This window comes from Equus caballus, chromosome 16 (assembly GCF_041296265.1).
Source record: "Equus caballus isolate H_3958 breed thoroughbred chromosome 16, TB-T2T, whole genome shotgun sequence".
Classification (NCBI taxonomy): Eukaryota; Metazoa; Chordata; class Mammalia; order Perissodactyla; family Equidae; genus Equus; species Equus caballus.
Genome location: NC_091699.1, coordinates 65,406,106 through 65,428,185, shown reverse-complemented (window position 1 = coordinate 65,428,185; position 22,080 = coordinate 65,406,106). Strand labels below are relative to the sequence as shown.

The 22,080-nt window shown below is 36.1% G+C and overlaps 1 protein-coding gene across 17 annotated transcripts in view; it reads left to right on the top strand.

Moving 5' to 3' along the window:
* RBMS3 (RNA binding motif single stranded interacting protein 3) overlaps window positions 1-22,080 on the top strand; it is a 1,248,509-nt gene that overhangs the window by 1,084,647 nt on the left and 141,782 nt on the right. The window lies entirely within an intron of this gene.

The window sequence follows — 22,080 nt, the reverse complement described above, 5'->3', positions numbered from 1 at the left end:
TGTTTTACATCTTTGAAAATCTCTTTAATGTTTTATCTAAATTTTCATATCTGTTACAGCATGTGCCCTATCACACATCACGTAGCCACCAAAAGCCTACACTATACCTATTGAGAAGGAAGATTTTTTAAAAAGTGAAAAAGTATCAATAACATCTTAGTATTATTGTGAAATAGTTTTGACCTTGTGAGCTCCCCAAGCCTCTGAAATACAGACCACACTTTGAGAACTGGTAGCCTAGGATAGACATATTTTATTTTTGGAGCTGTATAATATTCCATTTTAATGAATGGGCTATATTCACATAAACTGCTCTGCAAACTGAATATTTGTGTTGGTTTGACTCATTCTCCTTACAAACAATGCTGCAATGAATATCTTTGTAAAGATAGATTTGTTCACATGCATGGGTAGATGTAAAGAATGGATATTTCAAAGTGAATTATTGTGTTAAAAGTTATGCATATTTTAAAGTATGATGTGTTGACCCTTTAAGAAAAAGATCTTAAATATTTAATTCAATCAAAACAATACAAACTCCTATTTCATAGCTCTTTAAAATATTGGGAAAGAATAAACTTTTCAATCTCGGCCAATCTAAGAGTTGTAAAATGCTATATTTTGTTTTAATTATGATTTTCCTTTTTACTAGTGAGTTTGAGCATTTTCATCTATTTATTGTTCAATTATGTTATCTTTGTACCATGACCTATAGTTTCACTCCTTTGCTCATTTTTCTTTTAGTTTGTTCATTTTTGCATATCGATTTGTTAGAGCTCTCTGCATATTAAAGAAATTAACCCTTGATTTATTGTATACCTCATAAATATTTTTCCCAATTAATACATTCACAAATTTTGATAGAACTTCCTCAATCTGATGATTTGAAATTTCAGTACTATCCAAATCTTATAGACTATGCCCCTCCTCCATGGTTTTTAATATTTTGGGAGCTTCTAATAGTGACGTTAATTAAACACTCCGTTCCATTCACTCCATTCTGTTCACTGGAAATCCCCAATATAATACATTTGGATATAGCAATCTTTTAAGATTGCTCTGTGGTTTTGAAAAGTTCATCAGGAAATGATGGTTTCTGTAATTGGAGTAATGTATCAAAATAGATGAACTCCAAAATTATGATAACTCCTGAAATTGTCCCAAGGCAAAATTTGTTCTACTTTCATTACTGTTTACATTTTCTTGTTAGGGAGAAGAGATACGATCTGAAATCCAACTCTAATTTTCCCCTATCATAAAAGAAAAGACCTTAGTAATTACTTATCTTTTCATCCAACCACTTAGTGTCTTCTTTTCTTATTTTTGCCAATGAATGCAATACAGGAAGATGCCCATAAGAAGAAACTGTTTTCTTAGAATGGCTGTTCTAGACCCTCAATTGTGCTTTTACCTTCACCTCGTTCTTTGCAATATTTCACATCTTTTCACAGTAAGACTGTTTCTCACTTAAAAACGTCTTTGAACATATTATTTTGAATTAGCCTTTTTTCTGTGCACTATCCATGTTTGGTTGTTGTTGAAAGCATCCTAGGACCAAATCTAATTTTAAAAATATATTTTTTTCTTGCATTTTCAAGGAATTGAATACACAAACCTTCTTTTAAGCCTTGTTATTGAAGCTTTGTTCAGAATATGACTTATTTCTCAATAATAACTCTGGACATCCAGATATAGACCGGCTGTAAACATTTGAATATATGACCATATAGCTAATTTAGGCTCACTGTTTCAGAGTATGTCTACCATGTACCAGGCCTTATTTGATATGATTTAATGGCTCAAATAGATATTTCACTGGATGAATTATAATAATTACTATTATTATTGTTAAATAATACAGGCAAGTCCTCCATCTTTTTTGCCTATTCTTTGATTTCTTTCCCTCTGTGGTAGGCTGAATAATAGTACCCCAGAGGTATCCATGTCCCAACCTCCAGAATCTATAAATATATTACTTTACATGGTAAAGGGAACTTTGCAGATGTGATTAAGTTAAGTACTCTGAAATGGGCGTTATCCTGGATTTTTCTGATGGACCTAATGTGATCACAAGGGTCCTTATAAGAGGGAGGCAGAAGGATCAGAGTTAGTATTAGGAAATGTGACAACAGAAGCAAGAGATTAGAGCAATGTGAAGGAGGAACCACAAGCCAAGGAATGCGGACAGCTTCTAGAAACTGAAAGGACAAGGAAACAGATACTCTCCTGAAACCTCCAGGTTAGCCCTGCTAACACCTTGATTTTAGAGTTCCGACCTCTGGAAATGTAAGAGGATACATTGCTATTGTTCTAAGTCACTGAGTTTATGAGAATTTGTTAGAGCAGCAATAGGAATCTAGTACAGGACATCTAATGCCACCCTTTTTACTCCCATTTCTTTCTGTATTCTGTACCATTAGATGTTGCCTCTAGAACCAAGCAATGTGGTAGTGCTTCACACTTAGACTGGATGATGTATGGAGCTCACATTTAAATTCAATCCTTTGCCATAGCAGAAAGGCTGCTATAATTTGTACAACGAGTGCGCCATGACTTCTATCAGCTCAAATACCTTTCCTGTTTTTGTCACATGAATGTAAATATGTTCAAATGAAAATATTCTGCCCTTTTTCAGGAAAATAAGTTGTCTTTGAACTTGTACTTGCAGAACTTACCCTATCTCATTGTTGTGAAATATTATTAAATTTAGTTTAGAATTTAAATCTACAGGGTCATGTAGATAAGCAATAAAGGACTCCAGCGATTGTTATGTTACCAGCATAGGTGCCATCTTAAAACATTGAAATTATTGAAATGATGTTCCTAAGTATATATTTAGCTTGTATTTGTTTATTTCAAAAGCCACTAAGGTATATTTCACTGTTCAAAATCTATAACCAAAATCCTTTTGCTAAAACATCAAAGAGTTTATCAAACATGGATATAACTAGGCTTTTGTTTTATTTCTTCATTAATGGAAAAGAAGTTGCATCTGCTATTGTTTATCTTTTGCATCTTGGAGTATAAAGAACCAAATATTAAAGATTGGTCTCAATTAGTCTGTTCACAGAAAGTATAATTTATACCTCTGAGGGGTAGGGAAAACTATTGACTAAAACACTTGGCTGCATTCTTCCTGTGGTTCATATTAAAAATATATAGTTTTGCATTTTCTGTTCTTGGTAGGAACTCTGTCCATATCAGGAAGAATGCAAACAGACAGAGTACAGATTCTTTGGTTGTATAAATATTGTTCTAACTGTAAATTAAATGACCATTTTTACTGAGATGGGCTGAGAATGCTCTTTGCATTGCTTTGCCTGTAATTGGTTCCCATGGGGACTGCACAATCTGTGATTTCTTACAAAATGGAGAGCAATGAAGGAGTTACAAATTATAAAGCAATTATGACTGGGCTAGTCAATAAAATCTTACAGTTATTAGAGTGTTGTATTTAAGGTTTGTTAGGGAACACAGAGTACAGAAACATTGCCATTAACTAATGTGTAATTTTATTATATTTCTTGGTAAGACAATAAGACTTCTAGTTGTCCTTTAACCAAAACTTTCTCTAGGATGTTATGCAACAGAAGGCAATATGATTAATATCACCACTGAATAATTTAAAATTATTTCCTCCAAAGAAACGAATCTCACTAATGGCACTAAATGCATTCCTCAGTGGAAGCGTCAGACTTTGGATTGGATTCAGATAGCCTGGCGTTTCCATCCATTTGCTAATTATGTGATTTTGAGTGATTTATATGTCACTAAGTCTTATTTGGTAACCTGTCAAATGGAGGTAATAATGTACGTCATTGAATTGTTTTAGAAATTAAATGAGATATTGTATTTGAATTGATCCAAATAGGACATATTATATAGTGGTAATAAAGCTCAAATCTCAGTGGCTTAACTCCTAAATACTGTTATTCCTTGTTCATGTTATGAAGTTAGATTGTGGGGGGCTCTGTTGCATGCAGTCACTCGGAGAACAGCACGAAAGGAGACTCTGCACCACCTATAGAACACGTGGCCTCCGAGGACATTATGGCAGAGAATCAGAGATGGGAGAGGCATACCAGCCCTAGAGGCTTGGCTCAGAAGTGACACATGTCACCTTTGTTAATTTATATGCCAAGGAGACTTGAAACATAAGGGAGACTGGGAAAATGGATATTTGTAGGTTTGGTCTTTCCCACAGCATCTAAAATGCTTACCAAGATGCCTAGCACATAATTAGAATAACTTAACAAATGTTAGTGATTCTCTTCATCATCATCATTATGATTATTTCAGAGGCAGTGAAGTTTATGGTTAAGAATCCACCACTAGCTCTATGACTTTGTGCAAGCTTTTAGAACTCTCTGAACCTCCCTTTCTTCCATTGTAAAGTTGATTCATCTCATCAGATTGTCATAGGGACTAAATGAAATAAAGTGCTGCCGTGTAATAGGACATGTAGTAGGCCCTCCAAAAACATGGTGGTTTTGTTGTTACTAAACATTTTTACTCTTTATCTATCAATTGATTAAAACCAACTAAATGCCTATGTGTATGTGCTTTTAATAGAATGGTGTTAAGATTTTTTGATTCATTTTAGCATTTATAAACTAATAAATATAGATTTTTCCATTCACGGCAGATATATACAATTATTAATCATTCATTCATTAGGTATTTATTAAGTGGCTACTGTGTTCTAGAGAATAGAGAAAAGCAATAAACAAGATAAGCAAGGTCTTTGCTTTCATGGAATTTGGATTCTGGTGCAGTGAACAGGGAAAAAAACAATAAATAAGAAAATGTAAATGAACTCTGTAATTTCAGATCATAATTCCTGTGAATACACTAAAACAGGAGCATTTGGTAAAGACTAACTGGTAAATATTTCATTTTGTATGGTCAGCGATGGCCTCTCTGAAAAAGCAACATATCAGCTGAGATTTGAATGACACAAAGGTATCTGGGGGGAAGAGCCTTCCTGGTGGAATTCCAAGCGCAAAACCCCCAAGCAAGAGCTACGTTGGCTCGTCCGATGTAATTAGAGCAGAGTGAGCAATAGGCGGAATGGTTAGAAATGAGGCCATAGAGAAAAGTAAGGACCTCTGTGTATGAATTAGAGTTTGATATATTTTTTTCTAAGTTTAATGAGAAACTATCAGAAGTTTTCAAGCAAGAGAAGGACATGACCTGATTTTTGCTTTAGAAAGATCACTGACTACTTCACAGAAAATCAGTAACAGGGGCTGTTGCAGAATCCCAGAAGAGATGGTCTTACTTTTGAAAAAATTAGGTAGGTTGAGAGACAGACAAAAGTGGAAAGATTTGGGATATCTTTTGAAAATAGAGTCAAAGGGTAAGTAAGAATGTGGAGGTAAAAGAAGGAAGCCTCCTAGACTTAGGACTTGAGCAATTGGGTGGGTGGTACAGAAATGAAGACTAGGGGAAAAAACATGTAGTTAGTGGGATATCAAGAGTTACACTTTGGACATGTAATGTTTGTGATTACGCTTAGAAGTTTGACTGTTATTCATACGCAAATATTTTCACCTTTCAAACAATATGACAATGTTAGTTTGGGATTCCACCTATTTTTTAATAACTACTTGTTATCAATGCAATTAAGTAATGGAATGAATCAATATCTTTCCTTTTCTGTGCTCTATTGCAAGAAAATTTAGAACTTAAATTAGTTTAGAAGTTCATAAATGTCCTCCAAGGAAGCATCTGATAGAATTTACAAAGAAACTTGTCAATCCAGGCAAATAAATTTTACTTGAGTGTCAAAAACAGAAAATTTATTTTCACTTGAGGATTCATCCAGGACCCAAATGAATTGATTAGCCAGGAAAAAAGAGTTGTTTTTACTCATAATAGGCTCACGTAGCTTTCTTACTTTAAAAAGAGTTGTGTCCATTTTCTTTCTAATGAAATAAAGTATTAGATTGGAATTTGGAGTCAATTAAGCAGTTTGTTGTAGTCTCCCACTTCCATGCCCATCTGATATAGTACCCGGGAAGAAGTGAAAGATACAAGAGGCCAAATTGTATGACATACATGATAACGGGTAGCAGAGGGGAAATACATTTGTCATTTCAGGGAAGTGCTTACCTGACACAATCTTGGGAAAGCCTGTTTTGGAGAGAGAAATGGATGAAGCCGTTTAGAATGATGAATTAAACCTGTCTTTTATCTTTTCAATCATATCCAATAAAACAGTTTATATTGAGCAGGAGGTCCTACCTTCCCTAATCTAAGATATAATGTTGTACAAGGTACACACTGTGTGGATAAATAATCTGATCCATGTTTGTTTATATGTAACTCCTCCAAGTTCTGGAATCTTTCTCTGTACTTAACTAGTTATGACTTTGTATCTCAGAGTCAGAGTTACAATTTCAGCACACAAAGCCCTTGCCTTTGGCAGCTGAAGGCCTGTTATTATGGGCAGAGATTAAAATTACCCTGGGCCAAGATCTATAATTTTCTATATTAAGTCTTGGTCCAATGCCATAATGCTAGTACAGTGAGGTATCGGTGACTCATTTAAAATTCTTTTTCTCATGAAGCAATCAGCCTAGTAATTCTAAATCCAGTAAAGGGGATAAATCTTGACCACTTTAGTTTTGTGTTTTAGCTAAAACACTGTGAATCTACACAGTGGGATGTGGCTTTCCCTCTTAGATTTTGTCAAATTCCCGGACACCTGTTCTTAGTACACAACAAAACCAACTCTCTGCTCACCTTTTTCTTTGATGCCCCTGAATGAAGGAGCCAAATGTGTTATTTCTCAGTTGTTGATGGCCATTTAAGGAGGGAGAGGGCAGCTCACAGGAGTCCTTCCCTCCAAAGGCAAATATATGAGGTCTTACACAGCAGACGCACAGAGTACCTGAACAGATCGTCAGGAATGAATGCACAGGATCTTTCTCCAATATGCTGTAATCACTTTTTCTTCATATGCATATATTTTATGAACTCTGCCGTTTAGCATTGTTCTAGTGCTGTCCTACTTTGTTATAACCCATGTTTAATAGCAGCCCAGAGGTTTCCATTTTGTCTTTTCTTTCACTTGAAGCTTACGCGTGTAGTTGTAATATGCTTTAGATTTTGTTCAGGGATAACTATAAGTTGATTCTAGAACAACTGTTGGACTTGGAAAGTCCAACAAGGAAGTCCAAGGAAAGTCGAAGGGCCTGAAAAATAATCTAGATTTTTTATTCTGTAAATTTATTCTTTAAATTGCCTAAAAATACTTCAGCCAAAAAAACAGAAGCAGGAATATCAGATAAAATTATATTGGCATACGATGAATAATTGTTGAAACTGGTGAAGAAAATATAAGGATTCATTATTACTATTTTCCCTACTTCTGTGTGTGTCTGAAAATTTCCTTAAAGAAAAATTATTTTGAAAAAATGAATAAATGAAAGCAGACATTTAGGGATGATTGAGCAGTTTTGGGTTTGTTTTCTGGTTTTTTTTAGAGATTTTATTTTTTTCCCTTTTCTCCCCAAAGCCCCCTGGTACATAGCTGAACATTCATTGCTGTGGGTCCCTCCAGCCGTGGCATGCGGGACGCCGCCTCAGCGTGGCTCGATGAGCAGTGCTATGTCCGCGCCCAGGACTCGAACCAACGAAACACTGGGCTGCCTGCAGCGAAGCGCGCGAACCCAACCACTTGGCCACGAGGCCAGCCCCTCTGTTTGTTTTTTTAAACAAACTTTTGAGAGGTTTTATGTCATTGATAAGTCAGGCTCAAAGATGTACAGGGATAATCTAAAACCTAAGTGGAGAGGAAAAGAAAAAATACTAAAATTCTATGGCATTGTTCAATTTCACATTGTGAGTGGTGAAATTTACTCCTTGGAGTGTAATTGGAATCATTTTTATTTGATTAGAAAAATCACAAAATATATTTTTGTGATTGTTAATACATTTGCAGCCACTTAAAAACCATTCAATATTCTTTTCTCTAATAATGCAGATCTTAGATGAGGAAATATAGTAAAATCTATTTATTTTGAAAAATATTCTCTTTCACACATATGCGTGCACACACACACACACACACACACACACCTTTTACAATTCCTTGCATCCCTGCCACTAAAGGAATATGTGCACGTATATGTATGTGTATTTCACATTTAAAAGCAGACCAAGTAAAGGATTGTTTTATCATTATAGCATTTGGGTTAATCAGATGATACTGCAAATTCTCTATCAAGTTCAGATGTTTATATATGTAACCGCTCCATTACCAAAGAAGTTGGGAAGGCCCAATAATATTAAGAGAACAGTACCAAGGAGCACCAACAAAGAATCTGCATTTATCTAAAAAAAATTTAAAGCATAAAGGAATTTATAATGTATTTCCTTTCTGTTTAAATTATTGAATTTTATTGTATTTAAATTATACTTCAACAAAGTTGGGAGAAAAAGTAGAGACAAGTTATACAGTGTTGCTATGAGATTAAAAGGGAGATTCATGCAAAGCCCTTAGCATAGGGCCTCAGAAATGGTAGATGATACATGTAGTCATTTTTAAAAGTTATTTTATTAAGGTATTAGTTATTTTTATTAAGGTCATATTGGTTTATACCATTGTATAATTTCAGGCGTACATTATTATATATCAGTTTCTGTATAGACTGCATCGTGCTCACCCCGAATAGTGTAGTTTTTGTCTATCACCATACATATGTGTCCCTGTACCCCCTTTGCCTTCCCAGCCATCGCCTTCCCTCTGGTAACCACTGCTCTGTTCTCTTTATCCATGCATTTGTTTGTCTTCCACACATGAGTGGAATCATACTGTGTTTGTCTTTCTCTGTCTGGCTTATTTGATGATGTTTGTAATAACAATGTTGAGTTAGAGTGAATCCCATCTATTTGATAGAAAAATCTTTGATTCCCTTTAACTTAAGGATTTATAAGTAGCAGCTCATACACTAGAGAGGTAATCAGTAAACAGACAAATTATGTTAGGGAGAAAAATTATGAGTGCCTGAGGATTTGCAGCTTTTATTTCTCCTCTGCTTCCTAAAGAATATTTTATGTATTTTTTTTGTTTTTCTGATAAAGATAATGGGTGGGCAGAGCTGCAAGTTTGGAAGGAGCTGGGGCACACTGGCAACATTCTCTTTTAGACAAGGACTAGCAAGAAATAAGATTAGATCCTCAGCAATAAGGGGAGGAGTCGCAAAGATAGGAGTCTCTGAAGAATGAGAAAGTCCTGGGCAGGTGGGATATCCAGAGAAACTGGAAAGAAAGAGAGAAAGGGACCTATTAATGGGATTTCCTTGCTTTTTTTTTTTTTTTTTTTAAGATAGTAGGGTAGATCTGAATTGCTTCTTTTTTATTCTTTGAGGAAGATTAGCCCTGAGCTAACATCCACCACCAATCCCCCTCTTTTTACTGAGGAAGATTGGCCCTGAGCTAACGTCCCTGCCCATCTTCCTCTACTTTATATGTGGGATGCTTGCCACAGCATGGTTTGGTAAGCTGTGCACAGGTCCAGGCCCAGGATCTAAACCAGCAAACCCCAGGCCACCAAAGCGGCGGAGTATGTGAACTGACCTGCTGCACCACCAGGCCGGCCCCTTGAATTGCTTTTTAATGTTTCTTAATTGTTTTTCTTGCACTTGATTTCATGCTAAGATTGACCACGGAGGAAGCCAGCTTTATTTATGTTACATAATCATTTATAAAATATTTGATCTACTTTCTTGGTTAATGTTTACTGAAGGTACAAGAATGAGTGCCCCCGAAGGAAACTATCTTCTTATTTTTCCAGTTCCATCCTTTCTTCCACTGAAACTCTGGCTCCTTTGAGATTATGTTATTGCTGCTTTCCTCGACTCTTTTAGGCCTAGCCGAAGGAAATTTCTGTCCTGCTCCTCATTATCACTAGAGAATTGGGAGCCAGATGGAATAAGGTTGCTTTCTTGATTTTTAGAGTGAAGGACCTTAGACAGTCTCTCTTCCAACACTCTCATTTAAATATGAAAACATTTATTCCATAGTGGGATTTGCTGTCTTTACAAAGAAATAAAACCTGAATCTTTAGGTTTGGCAATGGAAGTAGCATCCTATAACTGGGGAAAGCTAGACCTTGAAACTTGATTCTTGTCTCATGAGATGCATCTTCTTCCCGAGGATCCATGCCTATCTTCCTCTATTTTATATGTGGGTCACCTGCATTTTATATGTGGGACAGCATGACTTGATAAGCAGTGCATAGGTCCATGCCTGAGATCCGAACCGGCAACCCCTGGGCCGCTGAAGCAGAGTACGTGAATTTAACCATTATGCCACCAGGCCAGCCCCATGAATGTATGTTTTTAATGTTCTTCTCTTACTATTGAGAAAAGGCTATAATCATCAAGAGTGTGATAATTGTAGTAGGAAATAAGGAGAAGAGGATAACAGGAGGTAATGTGGAATGAACTACAGAATATCAAAGACCTAGGATTAAATCCTGGTTCTAACATTTGTTAGCTATACATGTTTGCTCAATTTACCTAAATGCTCTGATCTTTAATTTTTCCTCTCAAAATGGGTTTCAACTAAAAAACAGATTGTTTTGAGGAACAAATGTGGTAATGCACTAAAGCGTCTAGCTCAATGTCACACACATAGGAAGCTTCATTTCAAACTTAACTATATAATTCACCTTACAAAAGTTCATCTGTTCTTTAGAACTTGCAATTCCTATCAAATCTTAAATTGCAGTTTACTTTCTTTTCATTTTTATATCTACCAACTAGGAGAATATTCTGAGATATCTGTTCTCATTATATTTTTTAAAAAGGCAGGGGCTTCTTCCTCCTGACTGACAAAACCAGTCTTCTCAGAACCAACTTCCCAGATAAGGAAACAGGTGATTGATTTTAGATATGGACATTCTGCTTAGAACCAACTTCCCATGTGAACAACCATGGGATTAATTCCAGATTGGAGCCCCCTTGGAAAACCTCCCTTCTACCCCTCTGAAGGCCTCAGGGTATTAGCCAAAGAAGGTTGCGATTTGATGTGCCCAATGTCAAGACAGGAGCAGCTCACCAAATCTGGTAAGAGGATTGTGTCATTTCATTCTCATAGAGAGAGGAAGACAGACATTGGCTCGATGTGCTAACTTTCTTTAAGAGCATCCAAAATGGAAAAAGTAAAGAATGGTAGCATTTTCTCTTTTATATTATGTGGCAAATTTGACAGGGTCTCTCACAGGCTATGTCTACAAGAGTGAAACAAAGCAAAGTGTTTTATAGTAACGTAGCATATTTCGATTTCGGTCGTTTCGCAAAGTTGACCCTGGTAAAACAGATCATAACTCATATGAAAAGAAAGCTCTCCTTCTTACCACTTTAAATTTTATAGTCTAAAATAGAACCTTTGAACTCTCATCACTTCTGAAGTTCATCACTGTGTTGCCTGCAGAGTTTTGAGTCTATTTTCAATGGACTCTGCTATTCCTATGGTGGGATAAAAGAGAGGCATGGCTCCAGGAAAATGACTCTGAAAGTGAGACTTTTTATTTGTGACCCAACAGTGTGAATAATACCTAACACTTGTTTTGTGTGCTTCATAGTTCATAAAAGATATTCTCTTGCCTATCTTACACAATGGTCACATAATTACTCCCAATCTTCCATTCATTCAACAAATATTTACTATATGTTACTATATACCAGGCTTGGGTTTAAATGCTGAATATAAAGTAATATGATCCTGTGAGTTAGGGGGCAGCTACAACTTATTAGTAAGTTCCAGATATTTGAAGTGGCTGGTCCAAGGTTTTACAATGAATAATAGTAAAACTGAGATATGAAAGTAAAATCCATTATCAGCAAAACGATCCTATAAATCATACCGTCAACGATCCTCAGTTTGTGAGAATTCCGTCAAACAAGACTTTTTCCTTTTAGGAAAGCTTTTATAAATTCCTAGTTGGTAACTGCTTCTACGTAATTTGGATCTAATTGTCATGCCCAGCAAATACACACTGTGTTCAGTACAAAATATTTACTTCTTTGATTATGATTATTTTTAAGTAAAAATGAACATCCTGCCAAATTGCCATTGCTTAGAGTATGTCCCAGATGTGACTAGCCAAATTTGCAATGATCTTGACAAGACAGGGAAAGGTTTCCAGTGCCTACTTTAGATAAGAAAGCCTTCTTCACAGACTTATTAAATATTAAATGAATTATTGAGAAACTTAGAGACTCTCTTTTTGCAGAAATACTTTAAAAACTTGAAAGATGTATCTAATGTTCAACTGGATCAAAGCACAGTCTTGGCTTATTCAGTTGAGTGGATGCAGAAGGAGCAGTTACAGTGTGCTCTACTGTTGTCAAGCCATAGGACAGTTTGCAGGGTGTCTTCTACCCATCCCCCGCCCCCGCTGCCGCCAAAAAAGAGGCAAGCTTGCTAAAATTGTGTGTGTGCGCGCGTAATCTACTATGTTCCAGGAGCTACGTTATGCTTTCAGAATACAAAGATGAATTATGCAGAGATCCTACCCTCAGGAGGCTTTTGAATTAGAAGAGAAAGACTTAGAAACATGAGTGAGCTGAGGTGTTTTATATATGCCAAGTTAGATGTCTACATGGTAGAAACATGAAGGAAGAGATTGGGATTGACTTGTGATTTTTTTCTATTGCTTGGTTAATGTCTGTTTTGCTATCAGAAAGAAAATTCTTTAAGGGCTAGGACTGTGTCCATTTTATTCACTGCTTAAATTTTCCATGGATAGCACAATACCTGGTATATAGCACTGTGTTTCAAATTAATTTTGGATGAATTTCAGGCAAGTGTGAATGAATAAATTGAATGAATAGATTAAAAATTAATTAATTTTAGGTTCTGTCTATGAGAACTTGGGGGATGGGAAAAGAAGTCAGGAAAGATTTTGTGACAGTGATTAAGTGGGAAAAGAGGAAAGCCAGTCCAGACAGAGGAGCAGCATAAGCAAATCTAGGAAGCTGTGAAAGGTCTCTATCCCTTTCGAGTAGTCCTGTAAGTGGAAATGGAGAGGTGTATATTTAGGTCCTGCTGTTGAATGGTGTTTTGTGCTAAAGAGCTTGGATTTTATACTGTAGGTGAACATGTGGGGGATTAACGTGATAGATTTGCATTTTAGGAAAATCTACAGGCAGTTGGAATCCATATAAAGTACGTTTAATGTTCAGTCCCAATGGAAGAATTCGTACCTGTTTAGGACAGTTACTCAACCTTCCCCTGAGGTAGTCTAGCCCTAAGCTGTTTTATCCCTTTGTTTCTAAAGCGAAAACAAATGGATATTCTGTTTTAGAGCCATTTGTATGCATTGTTTTTACACTAAACTCCTCCACAGGTGGGACTGCCACATTATTTATTTATTTTTTTTATGACTCCTTAGGTTGATTTATCCAGAGATGTTTGCAGCACACATGCTCCTTAACGTCTCTTGAAAAACTCAGTTTCTAGTATCTGGGTTAAATTTATTTAGTATCGATTAGTAAGTGATTCAGACTGCTTGAAAGCACTCTTCAAAACTGTCACAATTTCAATACCTTGGCTCTTGAATTAGGAAAAGCTCAGTCCCAAGCCGTTGCCCCTGTAAATCCTTCTCTCACTGAAGGTGAGGTTCTCGCCCCAGCTGATGCCTCTAGCCTTGTTAACTGATACCTACAGTGTAACATGCAGCTGTCATTTGAAACTGGAATTATATTTATTTCTACTAACTCAGTTCACTGCATTTTGGGAATTCTTTCAGCCTCTAGCACAGGAAATATATGCTTAGAAACAGCATGTGGGAAATTGAGCTCTGTTTTCTTGACCTGAGTTTGAGTTCAGTTTGGGGGTGCCTATGTGTTTGCTTCCTTGGTGGAGGATTGTTAAGTGGATACTGGGAAGAAAACTGATGTTTTTCATTATAAAATTCATCCCTACCTTTCCCTCTCCATTTGTTCCTTCCTAGGGCAGTTAACATGAGTTTTGCATGAAATTAGAGCCACACCTGGGATTATGACTTGGAATTCTTTCTTGTTTTTTTTCTTTTCAAGTAGGCTGGCTAGTTAGATTTAAATATGGAAATGATGGGACTTTATGCTCTCTTAGAAGAGGAAAATGTTGTGCCCTCACTCTTCAATCCTTTAAGATTTCATTTTAGGAAGTTATTTTGTCTGTCTGCATTTATTTTATAATTTGATCAACAGATAATGAAATGTGTATTACCCCCAGCCACTTGCTAGGCTACTGGGGTGATGCTAGGCAAAGGTGAATAGGACCCAGCTCCTGACTTTAGTCAAATCAAATCCTCGTAATAGTGGAGGAGAACATGGAAAAACATTATGGAAATTTAATGAGATTTAGTTGGTCCCCTATTGATGGACATTTATAAATTATGATACATGATAATTATGCTCCAATACTGAGCAGCATTTCAAAAGGGTGATATGTGCTAATATGGAAAGGTCTTCATATATAATTAATATGAAAAAACAACAAAACCAACCTGCTGAGCAACAGTGCCCCCTTTGGAATTAAAAAAAAGAGAAAGAACTAGATAGGCAGATTAGTAGATATATATTTATGCATTTTCCTGGAAGGAATTATAAGAAAGGGGGGCAGGAGTTAAGAAGAGGTCTTGTACTTTTTATTTTTAACCTTTGTATCCTTTAAATTTACTAACTTTATACATGTCCTTTTTCCATTTATGTATTTATTCATTTTTAATATCAAAGGCATATCTACTCTCTAAGATTATAGCTGTATTTTTTTCTTCTTTGTACCTCTTCCTAATAAAAAGTGCCATGTTACACAGAGTGTAATCTATAAATATTACGTACGGTATGCAAAGATGTCTACCAGAGGCAAGTACAGCACCGTGAAATATGGAGGAGGGAGGAATGAGGCAAGACCAGATAATGGTCCATCTTGGTCAATAAGTAATATCCTTTTATTTTTAACGACTTTATGTTAGATACCTTTTTCTTGATGTTTTGCGTTTGCCACATGAGGTTCCCGACTCTGTAGTTAGATATGTAAGTTAGAGTTAAGTCAACTGATGCTTCTTAGAAGTGCTGGTACTTTCCACTTTCTTGGTGTCAAAACACTGTCACAGGTAGTGTTTCAGTCATATTCCCTATAAAATGAACTCAATTTAACCTTCAGCATGTACTTTGTGTCCGATCTACTTGAAACATTAACTTTTTCATTATATTATTCCCCTTATGTGGTTTTTCTTCTAAAAATAATCTTTTCCTACATAAAAAGAATTATCAGAGAATTGCTACAAATAAAAAGATGATGATATTTTAATACTTAAAACAGAGAGGTAAGCTTGAGATAATTACTTAGGCCATAACATGATTTATCAAAAAGTGATTTTCTCTGTCTCGTTTCTAGGCAAACAGCTGTTCTCTGCTTTTATTATCACTGTGGGGCATTTTCCTTTCCTGTAAGGCCATTTCCCGTAGTAGAGAATTATATTTGAAACTAAGTATAAGCATTAATCCATTACCGAGGGATAAAATTGGGACTGTACATGCAAATTATACTTTCTTTGAAGTCTCTTATTAACTTTTTATTTATTTTGCACTTTTTGGGTTTATCTTCTTTTGCTCATTTTGGCTTAAGTGATAGGGGTAAACATGTGTCTGACACTTATAAATATAACCCCAGTAATTTGTTTATTCTGTTAAACCAAACTGTTATTAGAGTGGCCATGTGAATCATCTTGGAAGGTCTCATTGGTTGCTTAGTTTTTGAGTTCTAATTGCAACCTGTTGTAGAGTAGCATTGTAATCATATGTTAATGAATAGTCAGGTGTTTTGCTCCATCCCCAAATTATGAAGTCAATCTCAAGAACTGCTTAAAATTCATTTCCTTTTACCTTTGATGGTAAGGAAGGTAGAAAGCAAGCAGTCAGAGAGAGCATCCAGAGAACACAGTTCTGGGCATGACTTTGCCACTGGCTGTGAAAAATTAGCTGGCAATTCCTTAAACTTTCATTTTCTTTATTGATAAAATAAAAAGTTTGAATTGAATAAATTTTAGGGTATGACAGACAGAGGCTATATGCCTTCCAGGATGGAAGTTTATTACAGCTAAGAATTACCCAGATCACTACACCTCACGTCATCTATTATGGTATAGAGAACATAATTAAATGGTAAACAGGATGCTAGGGGCTGAAAAGAGATGTAACCAAATAATCTACCTTGCCATATGCAAAAGGCTTTCTAACTGCAAAGATAATAATTCTGTGTGGTAAACTTAAAGGAATTTTTTCCGTGTAAATTGTGGTTTAAATTTGGGACGTGCTAGCTCCACATCTAGAAATATATCTATATTCATATATACACGTACACACATATACATATATGCACAAGAAGTCTCTCATGTATAGAACAAATGTGAGAGAGAAAGTGAACATTTTTTAACAAATCATTTGCAGACAAATCAGAGGACTTTGTCTGCAAAACTTTCCTGGATATAACAAAAACTAGTATTGTGGAATAAGTTGGGGAAAAATAAGAGCGTGGCTTCCAACATACAGTTAGCAAGAAATACACTTATACCTATCGTTTTTACATTATTATTCTTTGTTGCAAATCAATATAGACTACTCCTGTCTACATATAGAAGGAAACAAGGGATGCTGGTCAGGTGTAAGGCAGCAGAAAGCTTAAGGACTGTGGAACACTGGAGCAAATGCTGAAAAGAGTTCACATTCGTCGTTGTAAGGCTACCAGTTTTTAACTTCAGGTCTATATGGTCCCAGGTGTTCTAAAAGTATTTCAGCTAAATCTTATCATTGCATCCATCTCATTCATTCTTACTTTCATTCAGCAAACATTGGATGAAAGCCTGTTTTTAGCTAAACTAAATAATGCTGGGTATCAACCTTCATGTGCTCATTCTTGAACTGGCAGTTGGCCCAGGGGGAGCCATGCAAGTGAACTGCGATGTTTCACAACTCTGTGTAGTCTTGGACGTGATTTCTAAGCTAGAGGATATTCTATGACTATAATGCTAAAAGTCGACATCCATTTTATGGTCCCAAAATACCTATCCATATTTCTATTATAGCATCCATTGCAATCTATTAGATTTTCCTTTTGTTTGTCTTTCTCCCTCTAGACTGAGCACTTTGCCAGGTGCAAAGTCTGGAGTAGTGCAGCATATATCATATACTGAAGAGATTTGAAGGTTTTTAAAAAACGAATGAATGTGTGAAAAATATTTCTGAGTTTGATTAGCATCCTTCAATTTGTATTGTTTTTGAATCCATTAGTGTGAAGAGCTTTTTCATCTGCAAGTCACGCAGAATATCATAGGAATAGTTTTGGGGTTTTTTGAATTTGTTTTGTTTTTTTAGTTGAAAACTAATTTATGTCCACACATTAAAAAACAACTAAAAGATAGTTCCTAGGTCAAAATTCTGTCATATTTTATCTCAGTTCTTGAAATTCTCTCTTGTTTAACTCCTTTCTCTCATCCCTCCACTCTTACTCTGAGATTTTATAAGCTCACCTCTAATAAACTGCTTCTCTGGTCACAGCAGGAATTACGCTATTGATATATATTAGCTAAAATATGTGTCAATATCTACTTGTTGAATATGATGTTAGAGAACATTCTTAGTGGATCATAAAACTGAAGGTGTGTTGTTTTAAACATAAAATCAAAATAAAATTGTTTACATTAATCTGCTAAGCCAAATATTCGTTGTTGTTTTGTTTGCTTAAAACAGCAAATCCTGTAAGCCATTAGATTATCTTATCAGTTTATGCATTGAATGTTTCATGTTTAATACAAAGTTTGGAAGACTAGAAATACTCCACGAAGCAAGCAAACAGTAATTACTCCTTCATAATTACCATGCAACTTTATTGCCATGCATTGTTATAATTATATTTTAAATACTCCCCATTTGCATGATAGACCATAATATCTTCTAGCACATTACAATCTGTGGCTTATAGCTGCATCTCACTTCCACAAAGGCCTATTCTTCATTTAGTCTCTATTTTAACTACTGTTAAAAGAGACTAAACAAAATTAATTGGCACCATAATACTGCAATAAGGAAATTGTAGACAATATAATATTTCTGTGCTACTGAAATCATCTCATTATTCAGAGGACTCATGTTTAACATCTGAGATGTATTTCTCCTTCAGTGAAGGAGCCAGTCATGATCAAACCAGTGCTTCTCAAACTTGAGTGTGCACAGGAGTCACCTGAGGGTCTGGCTCAAATGCAGATTTTGATTCCGTACGTCTGGGGAAGGGCCCAAGAGTCTGCATTTCTAATCAGCTCCCAGGTGCTGATATCATTGCTGCTGGTCCTTGGACCACACTTTGAGTAGCATCACTTTCAAATATTTCATATACCTATACCCAAAATGCTGTTAACAGTATGCATGTGCACATGCACACGCACACACACACTCACAGCACACACACATGTAAACCCTGACCTCTGCTATAGTCACTTTTCACCAGCAAGCCTGGAAATTGCTACTATCAAAGGACTTAACACAAACAGAAACAGCATTCAACCTATCAAACTCTGCTAAGAAAGCACTAGGTAATTTCCCTCTAAAGTGAGATGAGGTCAAGTCAGAGCTTCTCAAAGAATGTGACATTTGAGCTACATTTTGAAGATAGATTAGGAGTTTGCTAGATTCTGTTTGTGTGGGGAAGCTGGGAAAGGCATTTAGAAGAGGGGACTGTTAAGCACGTGGGGTGGGAGGAGAGTGATGAAAGGTAAGAATAAGGGGTCAACTCTTTTCTGATCAAGGAGTTTGGATGTTATCTTGCAGGTATTTAGAAGTCACCTAAGAACTAAAAGATTAAATAAATCTTAATTCACCTAATTTACTAATATTTTCTCTTCCATTCTCAATGAAATATTCCCTGTTGGGAAACCAACAATCAGAATTACACTCCCGGAATTCAAGAATAATATTATGGATATTCCATCTTTTTTTAATAACATATTTGACATTTTGTTTCTAGGGGTTTACTTTTTTAATTCATTTAGTAAAACGTTGTAGCCCTATCTGCTTTCCCATCATAATCATCTTCAAATTAATAAAGTAGCAGTGCATGTTTCAACCTACCAATGTCGATAGATATAAGTAAGGCATTCTCGGCATCCACGGTGTAACAATTTATGAAGCGCCTCAAATGTCCAGTGGCTAAGATTTGAGGCCTCTAAGACACTGTAAAACACAAGTCACAAAGACGTCTCAGTTAAAAGTTTAAAAAGTCTCAGTCTATGACTTTTTACGTTTCCCTTAGTGTTAAAAACATTTTTTTGAAAGTTCTCTTTTCAGTGATGGAAAACTTCAGTGTAGGTTCTCATAGTCTATCTATATTTGATCCTTGGCAAGTTAGAATATTGTTATTTGTTAAGATTTGTTTCAAGAATGCTTCTACAAAATATTTTTATGCCAGTGGGTAGACAAATCGTTAGGTTAGTGATTTGTTCGGGGCCTTTTCTGGCCATTGCTGCCCCCTAATTCTAGAGCTTCAAAGGTTTCTCAAAAAAGGTTTTTAAATATGTATGTGTCTGTGTGTGTGTGTGTATGCATATATATCACATATGTCAATTCCCTAGTTTAAATAAATGTACAGTATTTATACATATTACATACTTAAAGCATATGTATTTAAACAAGAGAATTGGGAAAGCTCTGCCTTTTTAGATATGTAATTAGAGGTATATAATTGTTTTAACAAAGGCAGACTAAAGATAGAGATTACCTCTTTCAACCAAGAAAGAGTTCTGGGAACTTGGCTCTAGAAAAGTTTTTAACATTTGAACGTGGGACCTGGAGGAGGAAATCCCCAATAAAATCTGTTGCTGTGTGGATGACACAATCCTTTTCTTAGTAGTAAAATACAGCTTTACTGGATTTAAACTGCCAATAGATCTCTTGCAACCGAGCGACCAAAAAAATAATAGTAATAATTTTTTTTCAAGCCAGAAAAAGGAACAGGGAGCATTCTTTGGAGGCAATTCCGTATTAACACACATGGCCTGCATCATATTTACGGCATGATGGAAGCCAGAGTTTGGTGATGACTCAGAAGGCGAACCTGGGCTGTCACGGGCAGATGGTCCAATGACAAGCTGTAGTCAGCAAGAACCATTTTGAAAATACAGATCCTCCCCATGAGCAGATATTCTTTTTGTCGTTCTTGGAGTTTAGTCGAAAGTTCTGCAGCCAAACCACCATGGAGTTAAAATGGAACAGAGCTGATGAAAATTAAGCCGTGTTGATTGAACAATCTGACTCTGATAGGTGATCAGGTTTCACAGCTGGTAGCTGGCCAGTGGCTAATAGAGATGCTCAGCAATAATGGTAGCTGTAGCTAACAAGGATTTAATATTTATTTATGTACCATACACTGTTTTAAGCCTTTTCCATGCATTAATTTATTTAATCTTCACAACAGCTCTCTGAGGTAGACAACATTATTATTCTTATCTTATACATAAGAAAAATGAATTACAGAAAGGTTAAAAAAAAAAAGTGTCCAGTGTCTTGTAGCTAATGAGTCAGGGAGCCAGACCTCAAACCCAGGAAGCAGACTGCTACCCCTAACAATTAAATGCACCCAAAGTAGTGTATATTAAAGCTTATAAAAACATGAGCAGTCTAAAGGGAAGTCATTATCAGATCCTAGACCATTAGAACTGGTATACTATGTACCCTAAAAGAATCAGTTTTAGGAAACAATAAAGCGTATACTGCTTTAGACAGTAGAAATTATGACTCATGAAGGCCATTATTCAAAGAAGCATAAAGGGTAAATTCTACAATTCTTTACAGCAGAAAATTTAAGGTATTTCTAGATTTGTTTGCCTTTTATGAGAAATTTGTACTATTGCCAGTGATAGACTCACATGTTAGCATGACCATCCCATTGGAATGGATGGATGTACCTTGAATCTTTAAAATGGCAAGAGAGAAAATACCGTATAGTGGAAAATAATTTTGTATATAGAAATTTATACTACTGAAGTCTCACAGGACATTTTCTTGTGCATAGAGTTTTGGGGTCCAGTGATTATATCTACCCTGTGGTGTTTCATTTGGAGAAAGAATTTAGCCTCCTTCTAATTTGATGGCAGCAACTATCTGCAGACATCTCATGATTCAGCCTGTCCCTTCTGTGATTCTTGTGGCTTCAGCCAAGTCAGAGGCTCATAAGAGTAGACAGTTGAAAAGCACTTGTGCTCAGTGAGGCAGTGATATTTGTTGCGTGCCCTCCATATACAGAGTGGTGTACTAATCATCCAGATTAGTAAATGCAAGCAACCTAGCTGGGAGTGGGAATGGAGAGAAATGGCTGTTGGGGAAAATGGTATCAGTTATCTATTAAGACAATAATGCTGCATATCAATTACAAAATCTTAGTGGCATGAAATGGTAAAGATTTCTTTAGCTCACAGATCTGTAGGATGGTGTTGACCAATCTCACCTGTGGTCAACTGCATGTTATCTATGTTCCCCTGCTGATCTTAGGCGAGCTCACTGACATGTCTGAGTGGTGACTGGCCATTGGATGATCTAGTTTGGCCTTTGCTAGGAGGGTAGGGATTACTCATCTACATTTGTATCTAATCCTCCAGCAGGCTAGGCTGTGCATATTCACATAGCCATGCAGAGAAACAAAAGAAGCAAGCCTCAATGCTTAAAACCACTTCAAGCTTCTGCTTATGTTTCATTTGCTAACTTCTCACTGGCCAAAGCAATTCACATGGGATCAGTTCAAGAGTCAGAGTGAGGGGGCGCAAGAATACTATATGGCAAAAGGCAAGGATCCAGGGATGGGTAAAGAATTAGGACCATTAATACAATTAATCTTTAGCACAACACACTTTTGCAGGGGGTCATGGGAGGAGGGAGTTCATTTTGGTTTTCAGATTATAAATTTACAAATTAATATTTGGTTTATTCAAGCAAACTAACAAAAAACCCTCCCAGACATGTTAATGCATTGATCAAGTTCATTACACCAAAAACAAGTTTGTTTTTATTCATTCATTTTTAACTATGTTTGTGA